Raw genomic sequence first — 17,678 nt, forward strand, 5'->3', positions numbered from 1 at the left:
TTGTCGGGCTGTTTATTATCAGCAGACAGCACACTCGGGGCCTGGAATATAGGACTGCTGAGACACTGGGTGCTGGCCGCCGGGGAAGGAACACGGAGAGAGGGGATGCAGGCGGAATGCCAATGAGTGTCCCCTCTCCTCCCTGAGATTTTAGATGCTACACTGGCACAACACTTCCCCTGCAAAGCATCTCTATCCCGGCCTTAGGTTTGATAGCAATGTTAGCGGCTACAAGAGCCTTTTCTCTGATTCCAAGCCTCAAATCCTGAGCATTAACCAACACTTATAACCGCATTAATCTGCTTTGATACGGCCCAAGCAGGCAGCTTGCAGTGAAGACGGAGAAGAGCCCGGCTTGGAAAAGAGGGCTCCAAAAAATAAAAGGGACACATTTTGCATAAGTTTGTCAGCAAACAGGTTGGCTTAGAGGTGTGTCACAATTCCAATAAATCCAGTCGAGATGCAGTGCAGAGGTTGGCAGGAAAAAAGAGAGCAATCCCTAACAGTTCAAAACAGATATAAAAGTTTAATGCCATGCTGGCAGCAAGCAGCCAACAGAAAAGGGAATGGGCTGAACTATTTTCAGAGAAGAAGGTGGCATTCATAATTCACATTATAGTTTTTTATGAGGAAATAGAAGATTCTTTCATACTTGTTGTCTTCATCTTCCTATCTGTTAAACTTTTACAGTATTTCTGGATGAGCTGCAGCCACTGTGGACTCGTTCTGAAAGGTGTGACTGTATGTTTGTTTACGTTTGTGTGAATGACAGAATATTTCACCGGTTTAATGCACTCAATATGCAAACTTTCGGTGTGACATCCCACGAGATGTCAAAATAAAACCAAGACGAACCCCGAGGTCGTTTTCGCCGACATCTGCAAGAGACAGTTTTCAAAACAGACAGGCAGAATCCTTCACAACACACATTTCAGACTCTTTAAATGAAATCTGCCTGTTCACAGCTCATAACAAGATGTAATATTATGAGGGCAGTAAATGTGATCAAAGGTTTCCATAGATATTTATATTAGTTCTAGCTGGACCACCGACAGTGAGGAAACAGCAGGGAGCAAAGGAGAACAAGAATTAATGGATAAGACAGTCTGATACAAAACGTAAAATACAGACTGACGTGCTCAAAAGGCCAGACAATGTGAGAAACACAAAACTACATAACCCAAATATGACACTGATATATGTTGATCCATTGTTAAGACAGTGAAAAGAGAAGTTAATCAAGAACATATAAATAAATGACTACATTTTACAGATACACTTGTAGAAAGCTGCAACATGCAGATCCAAATGTGTCAATGAACTTAAACTAAACTGTGTTTGACCGAAACAAATGTAATTTCATACAAGCAGCTAAGCTTGATGGAAACACACATGAGATTGTTATGCCATAACCACAGTTGGGGCAATAGCAGCGACCTAAAAATAAATGTCCTCTTTATCTAATTAGACATTAAACCACAAAGAATCTCTGAGCTCACTGCTGCACTGGAGACAGAAAACAGCACTAATGCTGCATGTGGAAGACGTTTATGCGAGTTCAAGGCAAGTTTAATGACGTGGCCCGCTCCATCAGTGTACTTTCTATGAATGAAAATGAACAATGAAATGTTCAAAGGTAATCTCTGATCATTTTGTAATTGGATCTATAAAGGTTTAAAATGTTGCAAATTAAACCTAATGACATAATTGGTCAGGTTCTGGCGGATGACGCAAGTGAGATCAGTAGCCGTGACAAAGCATAGTTTTCTTCAAGCTCTCAATTATCTGGAGGTGAAATATAGGCCTCGTAATACTAGGCGCATGAACACATATTTCACATTTTCTACAGTAGCCGGGAGAGTTTTCGGGCACAACTTAACCAACTACCAAGGTGCATGGAGAATGAAAGACTTGTAGTGTAAAGATCAACTCCATTTGACCGCTGCATTTCGCCTTGTGGCCTGGATGAGCCTGATGAAGGCCACAAGCTAAAATGTGTTGGTCTAATAAAGTTGCTAAAGTTGATCTTTATACTGCAAGTGTTGCTGGGGCTTTTTGGCCTGTTCTAGAGTAGCAAGCTAGCTTAAAAACTGCAAGGCAAATGAATCCCCACCCTGTTTCTAACGGTCACAACAAATAATGCATGTCAACTGATTCCATTAACAACACAGTTAACTCAAGTGTAAGCATTAGGACTGCTTTCCAAACCAATCTATACATTCCTACAGTCATGCAGGAAAGTCGTCATCAATACAATGATGAGAAAGGTAATATAATGATGAGAAATGAAACCCTATTAGTATATGTGCTCAGGACTGGTTTTGTGCCCTGACGTGTTTAATGAATGAGCCAAAGAAATATGACCAACTGAAGCTTGCTTTAGATGGAAACTATGGATACAAGGTCTCCTAGCTTTATGTGCACAAAGCTAGTGGAACAGCTGCTAACCTACATGTAGCATGACTTAAACACTATGTGTTAAGAATTTATCATATAAAGCTTTCTAAGCTTTTTACCTGTGGTTGCTTTCAACAGCTACTCACAGTTGTAGGAAACAACCCCAAGTGGTTGAGTATTTCATTCATTCATAATAGGCCTACCCTACTAACCCAAGTAAGGAGGTTGTTTGAGATATAAACCTGCATCATGTCATCAGTATTTAATGAGTAATTCATTAATATTATGGGATGTATTTTTAAAATTAAACTTAACAATACTCAACATGAAACCTGTCTGTGTTTCATCAAACAGGGTTAAATCTTATTTAAACGTGCCTTCATGTCATCCTTTTGTGAATGTTGCATTTTACAGTGTCTTTCCATTTCTCTGCATAATTAAAGAACCTGGTTAGATGTTTTTTTTGTACTGTTGTTTGGAACTGGGACAGCAGCACAGCGCTGGATATTATGAATTGATAGTTCAAAAGCTCAGGAGAGCCAGAAGAGGACCCTCAAGCACCTTGTGAAATTATTAGGCACAAACTCATTTTTATGTGTACAGTAAGTTTTCGTCGTGTGCCAGAAAAGCCTGCACGGGTGGCTCTATCATTCTTTTATCATAGTAGTGGTTAGGCCACAGTGATCAGTCTAAAACTGTCCATTGGGACACAGACAGACTGTTGGCTTTCATCCATGATTATCATGATGTTGGACAAAATAAAAAAAGACCCTTGATGATGTACAGTACACCAACCTCTTTAACTAAATATGATATTTTATGATGTGTGGACATTGTCTGATTGCATGTATTATTTAATTATGTTGTAATTATTTATTTTTCAAACAAACATATGCTTCAGGAGATTAAGCTAGCCCATATAGAAGCCCCACGTAGGCATATGTAAATTCTATATAATCAGTTTCCTGTGATAACAGGTTATTTCTTTTTAGGTTTTTTTCATAATCCTGACCTCGTTTCATTGCAAAAGCACAAACAAACATAGAATTGGCTTATCATTTTGTTTTCTAGATCACCAGAAAATAATTTTGTTTTCGCAAGAGACCCAGCATAGCAACAACGAGGAATCTACGAGAGCTCCCAGGAAAATATGTGGTTAATCCATTATAATGGGGAAACCAGCTTTGATTTTTCCAAAATTAACGGGAAAAATAAGTCAAGATTTCAAGAAAACAGAAACTAGACTACTTATTATCACAGGGAAATTGAGTAGGCCTAAATAAAATGGATGCATGTTGGCTTAGGGCTTCCATAAGCGAACATATCATATCCATGATATAAATATACTGACAGGCGGTTAGACTAAAAGGCAGCAAGACGCAATGATGGTCAGATTTTATCTGCAGCTCCATCTTTTAAAGCAGACAACACAACACTGACACTAACATGAAGTATCACTGAATACCAACAATCCCCTTCCTGTTTCTTCTTCACTTCCCTCGTGGCTACCCACTGACCCTGAGTGTTACGGCGCCTCAAACAACAACATTTCAAACGAGATCCAATCTGTACGGGCTTTTACAGAGGACACCAGGTTGTCAAAGCATCACTCTCCATGGTGGATAAGGGCCACTCATTGCCCTGAGCAATTCTCACACATCCTCCTGCCAGCTTCCCCTGCCAGCATAGCAGTTTAGTCATATGGAGCAGAGGCCGCTTGTCAATTTAAATAGGACAGTACACTGAAGAGCACTTCAACCACAATACGCAATTCATCATCCACAGTGTTAACCTCCCCCCCATCACGTTCATGCTGGCCGGATAATGAAGTATTTTGTCACTAGAAATGAGAGTGCACTCATTCAGAAAAGTCTCAGTTATGTTCCAGGGGCATGAAATAGCTTTTGATGAGAGTTGTACGTTACGGGTTGCATTGACTAAATTGAATCAAACTTATCTGCACAGACTCCAGATTAAAATCAGAGCTGCTGTTCTATTGACAGGGAAAGAGTATCTACACACAAGAGAAACCCAAGACACACACAAGTAATGAAGACATGTTTACACCTGGAGTTCAAAAGGTTGCAGGCTATTCCCTGAGAATAATGTAGAATCTGAAGAGGGGGAGTGACACTATTCATCTTAAAGTGGGAGAGGGAGAAGGAAAAGAAAATACCTGCAAAACAGATAATTAGAAATAGAGAAGATAGACAGGTTACCTAAGTTAGTTCAGTAGGGTAAATCTGTAGGCCTACCTTCAAATAGGTTTCATAAACTACTCAATAAATAGCTTAGTTATTGAATATTTTAACCCATTAACTGCCAAACAACTGCGTAAACAACTTACCTACACATATATAACAGAAGGTAAAGTTTTGTATACTATTGGGGCCTTCTGTCATGCTAGAGAAGTCTCTAAAATCACTAAAAAGTGTTCCATGTGAACGTTTTTAAGCACTTTATGAAGGGTAGCATACCAGTTGATTTTTAGATTTTTGATTAAAACTGCAACATTTGACAGGAAAGTTAACAAAAAGCAGCATGAAAGATTTATCTGAAACAGATTAGTTTACAGTTTACATGGAAAGATTGGTGCAACACAAAAGAGAATGAAAGAGAATCAATCAATCTGGATCAGTAACAAAAGCAGAAGAAAAGAGCAAGACAAAAAATCATGACATGGCAGGGGGGTAAGAAATATGGGAAAGCAGATATAGGGAATAAAGAATGTGTGATAAAAGTGTGACAGATGCATTGGCTGGATATCTTATATTCATGGGAGAGAGGCAGTAAGAGAAAGAGAAGTTGCTGAGCTCATCCAATAAGAGATCCCAGAAACATGGCAGAACTCTTGGTCCAATACTTCCCATTAAGCAAAGGTTCAGTGAAAAGCTGGGAGGTCTTGCTGTCATTCTTACTCATTTCAAAAGTATGTCAAAGGAAATGAAGCTGGTCCCTGCAGCAACTGCATGTCTAAAATCTATATTTACCATTATACAGCAGATGTGTCGCACTGAAACTACAATTTTCTCAAACACTTAACAAGACAAAAAAGCAGTGTTTCAGAGTGGCAAAGCACAATGGCTGGCCAATATGATTCACCTGCCACCAACAATGGAAAGTGAGCTGCTGCAGCAGTTGACCTTTAAGTGTATTGAAGGGTGGTTCACTGTAATTTGGCAGTCGAGATAAAATTATTGTCACTTAGCACTTTGGTTTGTGTTGTATTGAGCTCGCCTTAATAGAGCCAGACGTGCTGGTTTGTTTTTAAACAGGTGGCTTGTGAACATTAATGTTTCTCTAAAGTCCTTTTTAAGTTCAATTCAGTAACATTCTATGACAACATTTATCCCCGACATGACTATTAAAAAGTACAAAGGGAAGGACACATGGCACGAAAATCTTAATTAAAATGAAGTAACACAATGAGCTTATAAAGAGTATGAAAGTACATTTAAATAAATTATAATACACAACATTGTTCAAATTCTTACAGTATATACTCTAAAGCTTGGTTGCGGTCATGTTTTGGGAAATAGGCCTCTATAATTAATATGATGTCATATTTTACAGCTCTAACAGTTAATGCACAACAGCAGAAGTGTTGTCACAGCTTTGTGAAATAAAGTGCATACAAAGTAAGAAATGGCTAAATGAGATGAATTGTTAAAAATAAAAAAATGAAAATCTAGCTGCATCAGTATTTGTATTTCTACTGTTGGTTCTGGGTAAGTGTGACTGATGAAAGCAAGTTTTTAAGTCAAGGCTGTTGCTAGATGGTGACAGTGACACACGTGCAGTATGGCGTCAGCATGCTAACAGTTGCCTTAGCAAAAGTTCAACTTTAACACCTTCAGGTCTACTATGTGCAAAGTGCAGAAATAATTGACTTCAAAGGCCTGGCAAATCACACTTTGCTTCTCCTGTGTCTTGACTGACATTTTTCTAGCTCCATGCAGAGCAATTATAACATTGTGACAATCAGCCAAGTGCAGCTTTTTGATATTTGAGTCATATGAGTAAGAACCAGAGGAGGGATCAGATTGACAGCCACCTGGAAATTATTCCTTTGAAATGAGTGGTTAGCAAACCATTTTACCTGAGTTTACCCTATTTGTTCAGAATGGAATGAATGCCACACTTAATTCACCTGCAAAAGATGGTTTATTGGATTATGAAAGGTTATAGAAATTGTGTTAGTTAATTTATGAATTTCAAAGAATAACCCTGCCTATTTAAGACCCAATTGTAGAAGGTTAACTGAAAAAAAATTGTTATTCTAATTTAGATTAAAGGTTACTACTGATTCTTTTTAGATTCTTACTAGATCGTAAATTAATCAGAAGGCTTTTAAGGATTTGTGTTTCCAGTAGTTTTAAGAGTCCTGGTTTGGAGATTTTAAATTCTGGTCAACTGAAGTGTGAAAACAACCTTTCCAAAAGCAGCTTCAATAAATTTTTGAAGTCACAAAATTGTACTAAATTGCTCAGCCATGCAGGAGAAAAGCAGAGTATTCAGCCAAACCCCAGAACAGAATCCACATGCACACTCATTTCTGAAAAATATGTTATCTAAAACATACTAAAAGTATAAAATGGAAAATCCTGGACTGCCACGAGTGAAACAAGCATGATGTAGCACCTCAACACACACAGAAGATATCTACAGATCTTCCTTGAGAGGCTCATCTGTTTCCTTCACCTTTCTTGTCAATAAGAGTTAGGTTGTTGACTTAGAGTTGAATAAATATCTGCCCACCCAGTGTAACAGCTTGGTGCCCAGCAATTGTGGTGAGCTGCACAAAGTGAACGTCCTCTCCATGTATGTGTCCTTGCTGCCACCTTGCCCTTGTATTGCCGTCACTCCATTATTCATACCCAAGCATGGTCGAGACTGGGCCAAAGGGAGAAAACAGTTTCAGAGTTTCTCTGTTGCCGAGGCCTTATAGACGCAGTGGGGGCTAACCCTGGGGGTCCTGAGGCTGGTGAAAAACTGCTAGACGATGCACTCTCTTGAGTATGGATGGCTCCAGTGTGTGAATGAGAATCATAACCCTTGCAGTCTCAGTGTTGTGTTTAACGCATTAAGCCACGGGATCACCAGCAGAAAGTTTAACGCAGCTGTGACTGGAACAAAATGTGAGTCTGGTGTTCAGTCTGATGTGAGCGCTCAGTGTTAAAATGTAAAAACATGCTCCATGCAGAGTATTGATGAAAGGATTATGTGAGCAGACATGACCACCCACCTGCAGATCCTGTGAGCTGGTTATGATGTTCTGCTCTGACGCTTGGTTTTTTTTCCACTTTTAAAAGTTTGTAAGCCAACTTTCTAAATTAACCACAACCTTTCACCTCCCTTAGCATAGGTTATTCATGTGGCTAACAGATGACTTGCCTTTTCTGATTAAAGAGATTGTCACAAAATCAGCTGAGCGAGAATAGAACATCACATAAAGTTAAAATAAAGAATATTTGTATAGCACTTTGCAAAACATGTTCCAAAGTACTTTACAAAAAGAAACAATTAAATACCAACAAAATCAAGAATAAAACCGCAAGGAATATGGATTGAAAAAGGCGCCTCATTAAAAAATGTTGTTTTAAAAAAAACAATACATAAAACCTCTTGGGAAAACAAAAAAGGACTCCAAAGTCGACTTTTGACTGGACATATCAGCGTTATTCCCAAGCTACGATGCCCCAACAAGGTGATCTTTTCTATAGTCTTTATTTATGTTGTTTGTATATCTATAAACATGAGAAATGAACTCAGTATTAAAAAGGGGATTTAAAAGAAGATACTGATGTGGTAAGCAGGATTTGCCCAGTCATCCTTGTTTTATCTTTGTTTCAGACGAGTAGCTGATTTCACCTAATTTCATCTTAACGAAACATCAACTTTTCAGCAAAAATCTAACCAAGGACATAAAACCCAAAATATTGTACTACTGCCGACCACAGAAGAAAAAATAATTGTTTTGGGTTGTGTGTTTGTGTACGTGGCATTTAGAATTTCTCTCTCACAGCACAGCTTGTAATTTTTCTTCTGTGCAGTTACTGCTCCAGTTGTCACCTCAATCTCGCGTGCCTTTGGGAATTTATTGCACTGGCCCCGAACTCGGCTGCAATATTTTGCCTGAACTTTGAACAATTTCACTTTCCAAATGGGAGGACATTATACGCTTTCCATGCCTCCAGTCAGACGTGACGTTTTTTGCCCCTAAGTGTCTGGCAACTGGGGCTCTCTGGAGGGTTAAGTGTTGAGATTACTTGCAGGCCATCTTCTCTGGTAATGAACCCTGTCTCGGTACCAGGATGTAGCTGAAGGGGCACAGTGGCCACTGGAAGCTTCCTCTTACTTATTACTCATCTTAAATCGCCTTTTTCCACTTGGGAACGCAAACCACAAAACTTTACAGCTCCTTATGAATAATTATGATGCCACCTTGTGTTATTGCACCCGCTGATAGTCCGTCTTTGGTATCATTGCCAATAAATATGACCATTAAATCTGTTTTCACCCACGTTAACTGTGCCGCTGATACACAGCAATTGAATAACAATTTAACTGGGCAGCAAAGGTACAGTTTGTCAGGAATGCCAAGCTTTATTTGTGTGCCCCCCCTTGTTGCCGCTTCTTTTAACTCTTACTTATGGATTTTCACTTAAAGAATGGGTTTTCTTGTACAACTTTTTGAACTATGAGCGATCTGCCTCTCCTTGTAAGCTTCTGGAAGATGTTGCCCTCAGGCTGTGTTGTATCAGCTCACCCTGCCTACGTCCCTCTATTAAACATCAGTAAGACCGTTTTTAGGTCTTCTTTTCTGTCTTGCCCGTGCTCTGCAAACATGGACATAGTCAACATACATCTCGATTGAGCTAAAGAAAAGGGTTTTTTTCAGGTGAGTTCTAACAACACCAACCTAGGTACAGACCTGCCTCTTCTTGTTATCATTATTCAGAGCTGCACTGTAAAAGCAATTATATGTGATTGCATTTTTTATGAAGGTTCCTTAGAAGTGTGCAGTGTTTTATCTATGGAAAGGCTTTGGTATTTAAGAGGTCACTGGCTTTGTGTGGGGTAGTCTTTCTCACCCTCCTTAAGAAGGTCACCCAGGTTTATTACCCAGAAGGTCAGCAGCACACTGAAACCTTGATGATCGCACTCAGAAACTGGAGGACTCAGACCACCTATCTGGTCTGATAATCACCCACTGTGCCGCTGTAATGGGCTTTTTTGTTGACTCTGGTAGATTGGTATCTGTCTCCAGTTGATGGGTTACAACAAGACTACATGATCATATTGACCTGTGTGGATGGGGATATTGCTGATTTTGGTTTTACTTTTCTGAATCGAAGACAGCTGTACCAAGGAAAAGGAGCTATAAACCAATGTACCCCAGAGTTGGATAGATCTTTTTACATCAATTAGAAACAATGAACTTAAAATTACTTCTGGTTTATGCTATAGGATCATAATTGTCCAAATGACCTCACTATGATCCGCTGAAACAGTAAACCCAAGAGCTGCAGTTAGACGTGTATAGTGACATCAAAGCTGTTTACTACCAATGGCCATGGGTGAAGGAAACAGGGACAACATAGGAGTTAAATCAGCCTTAGTACTAAAGAAGATTAAGTTGTCCCCTGCAAAACTAATAGACAAAAGTATTTCCTGAATCACCTTTGCTGTTTTAAGAAGGGAGATGATGACACTCTTCTCCATGGGTTAACATACTTTCCTTGGCAAATCTGGTTAAGAGAATTCAAGCTAAACTTAATGTTATTTACCTTAGCAAGGGAAAGATGACAAAGTGTAATGTCAGACAGCCGATCATTATGATAAACGCACAGGGAACAAGCAATTAATTACACAGTATCCATCTGCCAGGCCTATAGTGGGACAAAATCAGGCATCAGTGCCTGATGCAATTTGCTAATATTACTCGACTAATGTACAGAGTTATGAAAAGTAAAGGTGCTCAAGTAAGATGTCAACACTATAGCATGTTCAATGTTCATGCTAGTGAGAAGAGTTTTATGTGCATGTCTTCAGTTAATGTGCTTTTTTTAACTAACTCTCCCTAGCCTGAACCAAATGTTTTGTAGACTAAACATACCAAATTGTAATTGGCACAACCACCACCTCGAACTATTCAAAACAAAAGTCAGAAGTGTATGCATGCAGGCATTAGAAATGTAAAAAAAGATGTATCTGAATATGATCAGGTGTTTTGCAATAAATATATTTTCTCTTTTAAGCCACATGTTTTGAAAAGCCCTTTAGCCCTTTCTAGATCATTGTTTTTCTTTTTAGACTCCATCTAAGTTCAGGTTAGGTGACTGTACATTACCAAGTTGCTGGCCTAAAAAGTAAGTGACTATAGTAAAGGAGCATCTAACGTTGTAAGAGCCAGAAACCTTTCTCCTTAGTTTTTGACATAACAGAGGTAAAGGTTAAGTGAAAACTGGACAAGATAAAAAAACGTTCTTTCCCTTTTTGTTTAGCAAAAATAAATATAGTATTTGTCTTACCAAGTGTTTAACTCTATACATTAACCATATTTTATTTATCATAAACACAATTATTAGTAATGTCATTGTAACTTCAGAGGTCATGCATACATAATGGGTAAATTAAAAATATTATAAGTACCATGCTATTGATCATAATCAGGGTTTTGTAAAGTCTTTCCATATCATTGTTCCTGTCTGCTAATGGGGTTGTGTTATAAGGTATACCCTGAATAGCAAAAGGAAATGTGTCACGTTCTAAACCAGAGGTTAAGGTTCCCACCTTTTTTCCCTTGGGGGCCCCCCCATACTTGTATCTAAGAAAAGCTGAACCTCCCCAGGACCCACACAGGGATAAAACAATTCAGTGTTGTCAAAAATTAACATCAATTTGAATCGTTTTTATTTATAAAAATTATCAGAATAGGCCTACACACATAAAGACCGTGGAATAGACTTCCCACTAAGTATTTTATGAGGAGTTTTGCAAATAAGTTCATATCATATTTTGACAACCTCAGGGCAGACAGAGCCTCCCTGTGATCTCTGGTGCCTCCCCTACGGGGTTGGGAACCACTGTTCTAAACAAATGTATAAGAACAACATGAAATAAGATGTTGCCACAATGACAGTGTTACAATCTGAACCATTAGTTACAAAGAGTTGCCACTGGATGACTATAAGGAAAGATTCAAGCAAGTGCCACTGCCAAACCATCTGTACTCTTCCTAATTTTCACACTTGGATTTAGCACCCCTCCACACAGTAGCTAAAAGCTACATCACCCACATATGCAGGGGAAATATGTCAGTAAACCACTTACTGTTACTAGTATTTTCCATTTTAACAGAACAGCGCTGCCTCACAGTGTCTATTGATCATGTTTGCAATACAACAGCTCTTCTTATATTCTTTTAGTTGCAACATAACAAAAAACAGAGATAGATTTTGGCATTTCCCAAACAGCCTTCTCATCACCACACAGAGAAAGCAAGCAAGAGTGAGGCTCTTGTCCAGATTCCAGGAATTAGTAGGTGAAAATCAGTCATCTCCCTCCTCCGTGGCACGTAATAAAATCACAGGACAAAATCCAGAGAGGAGGGCTGTTACAGTATGTGTTGGACTAATGCAGAAAAGAAACAACCTCCTCCTCAGAGGACAAGGACGAGCAATGATGCATATACTGTGATCACTTTGCTAACCAAACCTGGGAACCAGTGTGTGTGAGAGAGAGAGAGAGAGAGAGAGAGAGAGAGAGAGAATGAGCAATTCTTCTCCCACTCTTGACAAGTTTGGAACATTTTTTAGCAAGAATTAAAATGCAATTGACCAAACATGTTGAAGGGCTTTTTTTCTGAACTGATATAATGAATCAGTTTAACAAGTCCCACTCAGAGTCACACAAACACACATAGCAATTATAACTTGTGATTTCTGATAAGTGGATTGTGAAATGAAGTAAATAGGTATTGAATGTATTCTTGCTTCAATTAGCAAAATGTTTGACAGTAAGAGCCTCCATTCAGTCATGTACCACTGCCCAGCAAAGACAAAACAAACAGATGGACAGCATGACAGCTCCCCAAAAGTGAAGCCAAAACATTTGGAGCTCTGCCCACTAACCAGTTTCAGTCATAATGCCTGCCTCCTCCGTGTTAACAGAAGAGACATGGAACAAACCAGAAAATCACAATAGATGCTTCATAATTGTTTCCCAAACTTTTTCTGTCTAGATCTGATAATGCAGATTCATGTCATAGTTTTCGTTTTTCTGGAAATGTTAATTTTAGTTGTTTAATATGATAAAATTGGGTATACAGTCTTGTAGTCTGTATGAACAGAAATAAAAGAAAAATCAGTACTGAGGTAAATAAGTATTTCTGGAAATCTGATTATTTTAATACACAGAAACAATGAAAGAGGGCTTATGGCCATGCTACACATACATGGATACAATTAATCAATTTATATTCAATATTTTTGTACCAATAATTATGTAATGTTATGAATTGTAGAACCGCAAAAAAAAAAAAAAAAGTTTATCATTAATCAATCTCCTTTCACAGCCCCTCCCTTCAAGCCCCACGCTTTAGAATTAACTGCTATAGAGTGACCACTAAAGTGAAACTGACACATATTGGTCATTGTATGTGATTATTTACAAAGCTATGTAAATTTAATGTATAATAAAACTGACACAATATATAGCTTAGTTGTTAGTGGAAATGATTATAAATACCAAGCATATTATTTATTGTTCCAGGTGTGTATACATTGAATACGTAATTATAGTTTGGGTTTTTGATTTAGTAAGACTATTTAAGAGTTTAAAAAAAGATTACCGTAAAAATATAATCCTGCTGCTCTCTCACAAAGGAAGCAAATTTGGAAGAGGGGCAATTTAGCACACATTCAGAACTGGACACCCACACACACATGATCCCCTACCAGATCCTTACAAATCCATAAAAACATTGTTTTCCTTCGTGCGATTTACAGTTCATGTCTTGTGTTGAGTTACTAATGTCTAAATCCAACCATGGCTGTCATTTGGATTTGAAATGAGCTTCTCCTTATCACAGATTTTCACCACCTCCAACACGAACCTGTCAGGAGGAGTCTGGCTGAGGACAAACAGATGCCAGCTAACCTTGTCCTTGCGGTAGCTGCCCCAAATGCACTGATGTTAAAAGACTTCCTGTGGGCTTCCACAAATCACCAGGTTATCTTCCCCCTATGTCCGTCATGTGTCTCCCAGCACTTCTTCTTTTCCGCTCAAGTCCTTGAAATGCCAGAGTTCATTGGGAAGCACGGCGCAGCTAAGCTAAATGTGGTTGAGTTATGTTGACAGATACATGGCTCTCTCTGTTCCCTTTGCAGCCTACAGCACTCCCACTACCTCCCCACAACACACAGTGACATTTCAAGACGGATGGTAATCAGGAGTTTTATTTTGAGGAATGAAATTAGCCACGGTAGAAGAAAAGAAAAACAAACCCAACAAGGGCATTGATTTCCACATAGAAAACATCTTTGCAGGGATTGATTGCTAGCAATAAAGAAAGACCATAAATACAGGGGCTTACAGCTCTGGGCAGTGCTATCAGCCTCAGCGCTCTACAACAATAGAGCATCACTGTCCCTGTATTGTTCAGAAATGCAGTGTTTAGATGGATGAACCTTATTACACCTAAGGTGTCTCCAGCCCTATCTGTTTAAGAAATACAAATATTTCCACACAGTTTAGTTGTACCTTTGGCGAGTGAGAGAGTGTTTTACTTGAATGACTAAGTCATCATTCCCTCTGTCTAGAAACAATTTTCACTGTCACCTAGTGAGGAACAAACCCAACCACTGGAAAATTACTACCTGTTCTTGTCAGACTTTGCGTCCACTGTACCCTGTGTTTAGATAAGAGCAAGATAAGCTTTGTATCCAATTCTGATGAATTGACCAGATGACAGCTGGTGGATTTGTAAAAAAAAAAAAAAAAAATCAGATAGCTTGATGCTCGGGAAAATAATAGAAATTGTTCAGCTGTCCAGCCTGTTGCTTGCTTTGCCCTAAGACTACTTCATGTACAGTCTGACATGGAATCCATTCCTATCATTTTTAGACCATTATAAAATCCTAAACTGGTTTTATTATAGGCTAGATATAAGTAGCATCATCTGACAGTTTGTGGAATTAGGGAGCCTGGAGTTTTACATTTGGGGTATGTCTTAGTTGGAGGCAGATACAGTATGCCTCAAACTAAGACTTACTCCCCAATGTTGAACTCAAGGCTTCCCAACTCCACAACACTAAGACACGTCCCCAAGAAAAAAACAACAACTTGTCTCTTGTACAATTTGGGTTTACAAAGATTGAAAGAGAACAAAGTTGATTCTAAGCTTTACACTTGCCTTTACTTTGGTTTTGTTAATACTGGAGCGACCCTGACTAGCTATTTTCTGCCTGCTGTTCAGTCTTTATGCTTATCTCAGCCAACCGTCATCTAGCTCGATATTTAAAGATATGAGAGCTGTATCAATTTTCCCATCTAATTCAAATAGAATGTTTCCTTAAGTGTTGGGTTTTTTCCATAGGTTTTAAATTATAGTGACATTGTATATAGTTCAATAAAGCAGTTAAGTTTATCTTAGTGACACATTTAGCCTATAATATATCCATCCTATTTACCATGACAAAATATCTGACACATGAAAAGACCCTGGTAGCAGATTTACATATTAATGTCACACTTCAAAGTGCCCTGATATCACTGAGCAGTGAGATAGACATAAAGCACGAAATAACCCTTCTGTGACTGAGGGCCCAATGAGATCCACATCAATAGGCTTCTTTCATTTAAATAAGAAATACATGGCAAGCAAAGTACAAATGGGGAAAACTCCACACGCCCCTGAGCCAGACATCTTGAGAAGAATAGACTTCTTCCACTGCCAATTCAGTAAAAGTCTGCACAGCAAATTTCCCACAACCATTTTGTGCTCTGCTGATAAAACACTTTGAAAGCCCAATGACACAGACAATGCCTTCAGAGAGGGAAAAGGCCCCGTTTGTCCTCGGTCCTTTTCATCAACGTCCTAAATACAACCAAGCCAAACTGAGCAACAGTACGGAAATACCAGACAAAAACTGCTGCATCAAACACCCACAATCACTTCAAACACCTACGTGATTGTGTGGCTGAAGGCGTCCCAATAAAAGTCTGATTCATAAAAACTCAAGCTGTGTGATTCTCAGTGATCTGCTTTTATTTGTAATTAGGCCTATTAGGCATGTGAAGGGTATCTGGCACAATTGCACGAGAACCCTGCACCTGTCGGCCTCTCATCCACGCCCCGCTCAACTTTTGTCAATGAATGGAGCTCACTTCATTTCCATGTCCCACTCCAGCTCTTTAGTGATGAATATAAAGACATCGCCACTGAATAAAAGATTGCTTTTATTGCCTCTTGCAACATAAAACGAGATGGATTAGTGAGTGAGAATAACGTAAATCACATCAAGCACCCACCTCATTGGGTTTTACTGATCTTGTGAGGGACCGCCTTCGTTATGATAAAGATTTCACATCTGGCAGCCTCGCAGCGTATCAGTGTCATCATCTGAACCACTGGAGCACAGAATCAACTCACACACCCTGGTCTGTAGACCTTTTCCCCTGGTAGCCTGCCCTAAGACTGAAAGGAAAGGATTTCAAAATGAAATGGCTCTTTGGGAAGTCGTCTCTAAGCCCTAACTGCGTCTCATGTGACTTTGTGGATTCTCTCAGCACCCAAAGGCTGAGAGAATCCACAAAGGCACAGGTACGTTCAGTAAAAATAACATTTTTATTTTACCTTTGGATTTTTAATATTTTCATTAACGTTTTCCATCTGCACTCATAGCTTTCAAAACTGCAACTTGATCAAGGTTTTTTGCTTGCTTGTTTCATGCATGGAGCTACAAGCCATACAATCGCATTTATAGAGTTAAAAAAAAGGTTTATTTTTTAATTATTTTAAAGCAACATCAAGAACTTTATCCACTTCAAGTTTAGCTCTAACATGAGCATACTTTGCTAACTAGTTTACAACAGGAACTTTGAAAATAACTAAATATTAGCCTAGAAGGAAATGCAGCATATAGTCTTGTTTTAAAGATAGTACATCTTCATAGTGGTTATGTTTTGTGTCTTGCTACAACGGCACATAGGCTAACATTAGCATGTCCTACTCTGTTTCCTTCTTTTGTTTTGGGTGTTGACAGAACAACGACCCAAAGCTACAGTTACCAACCAGATGTATTAGTCCTAATTTCACAAAGCCATTACATATGTTAATAAAAGGTTTAAATAGCGTACATGATAGTCCAGAAAAGTTAAAATGGTGCCTTATGTTGATGCTATAGAGATTTTCAAAGCAACACAGGATCAAAGTTGTTTCTTCACTTACAGACTTTTGCCTTGACTGTCAGATTCGACCTCAGTTGTTTTAGCATTTCTTGTAGCCGTTAAGTGCATATTTAAAATCCTTCACTAAACAAGCATTAGGTCAGTTTGCTACATTAACAAGTCTTCGTTCTCTATCATGAACACATGCCCACGATGTAGCCATCAGTCCATATTTAAACCCCCTTTTGCAGCTCGGCATTTTCAATCAACACATGGAGCTAACGTTTGTTCAATTCCCTACATTAGCTAGCAGCAGCAGCTGATAAAAACTGTGAGCGACAGTAGTTTTTTCAACAAGCAAATGCTTTTGATATTTCATTCATTATGTGCTATAGATGGTTAGAAATGTACAAACTCTGTCTGGTTCACAAAAGGACAACAGATTTTCTAGGTCTGCTACTGCAAGCTGTGAACTGTCCGTGTAAGAAAAGAAAACTTAACAGGTGTAACAAGCAAACAAACAAACAAACAAGGGTTAGCAAACAATCTCAAATCAATCTTCTTCAAGCCCCAGTTGATGACATCTTTGCAGCAGCATGAAGGATTGAATTTGTAGCGTGAGAAAAGAAAATCTGTCAAACTGTATCTTGCCCATCTCTGAGCCCTGTACTTTTCTACAAAAGGGGGTTGAACAAGTTATTTTGTTGCCCACTTGAAATTATAGCAACAAAGACTTTATTTATGTCTGTCCTCTGACTTTCTGCTCTTCTCTGAAGTGAAAGTGGAGGTGCAGAGCCTCTCATGGAAAATGAGAGTTGTAGCACACCTCCCTTACCCTCCCGTCTCCACACCCACCACTATCAGCTCCATCCTCTCTAATTCATCTA

At 38.9% G+C, this 17,678-nt stretch overlaps 1 protein-coding gene across 1 annotated transcript in view; it reads right to left on the bottom strand.

The window, feature by feature from the left end:
• drp2 (dystrophin related protein 2) overlaps positions 1-17,678 on the bottom strand; it is a 159,525-nt gene that overhangs the window by 105,718 nt on the left and 36,129 nt on the right. The gene's annotated exons all lie outside the window — the stretch shown is intronic.

Source organism: Labrus bergylta, chromosome 9, assembly GCF_963930695.1.
Source record: "Labrus bergylta chromosome 9, fLabBer1.1, whole genome shotgun sequence".
In the NCBI taxonomy this organism is placed as follows: Eukaryota; Metazoa; Chordata; class Actinopteri; order Labriformes; family Labridae; genus Labrus; species Labrus bergylta.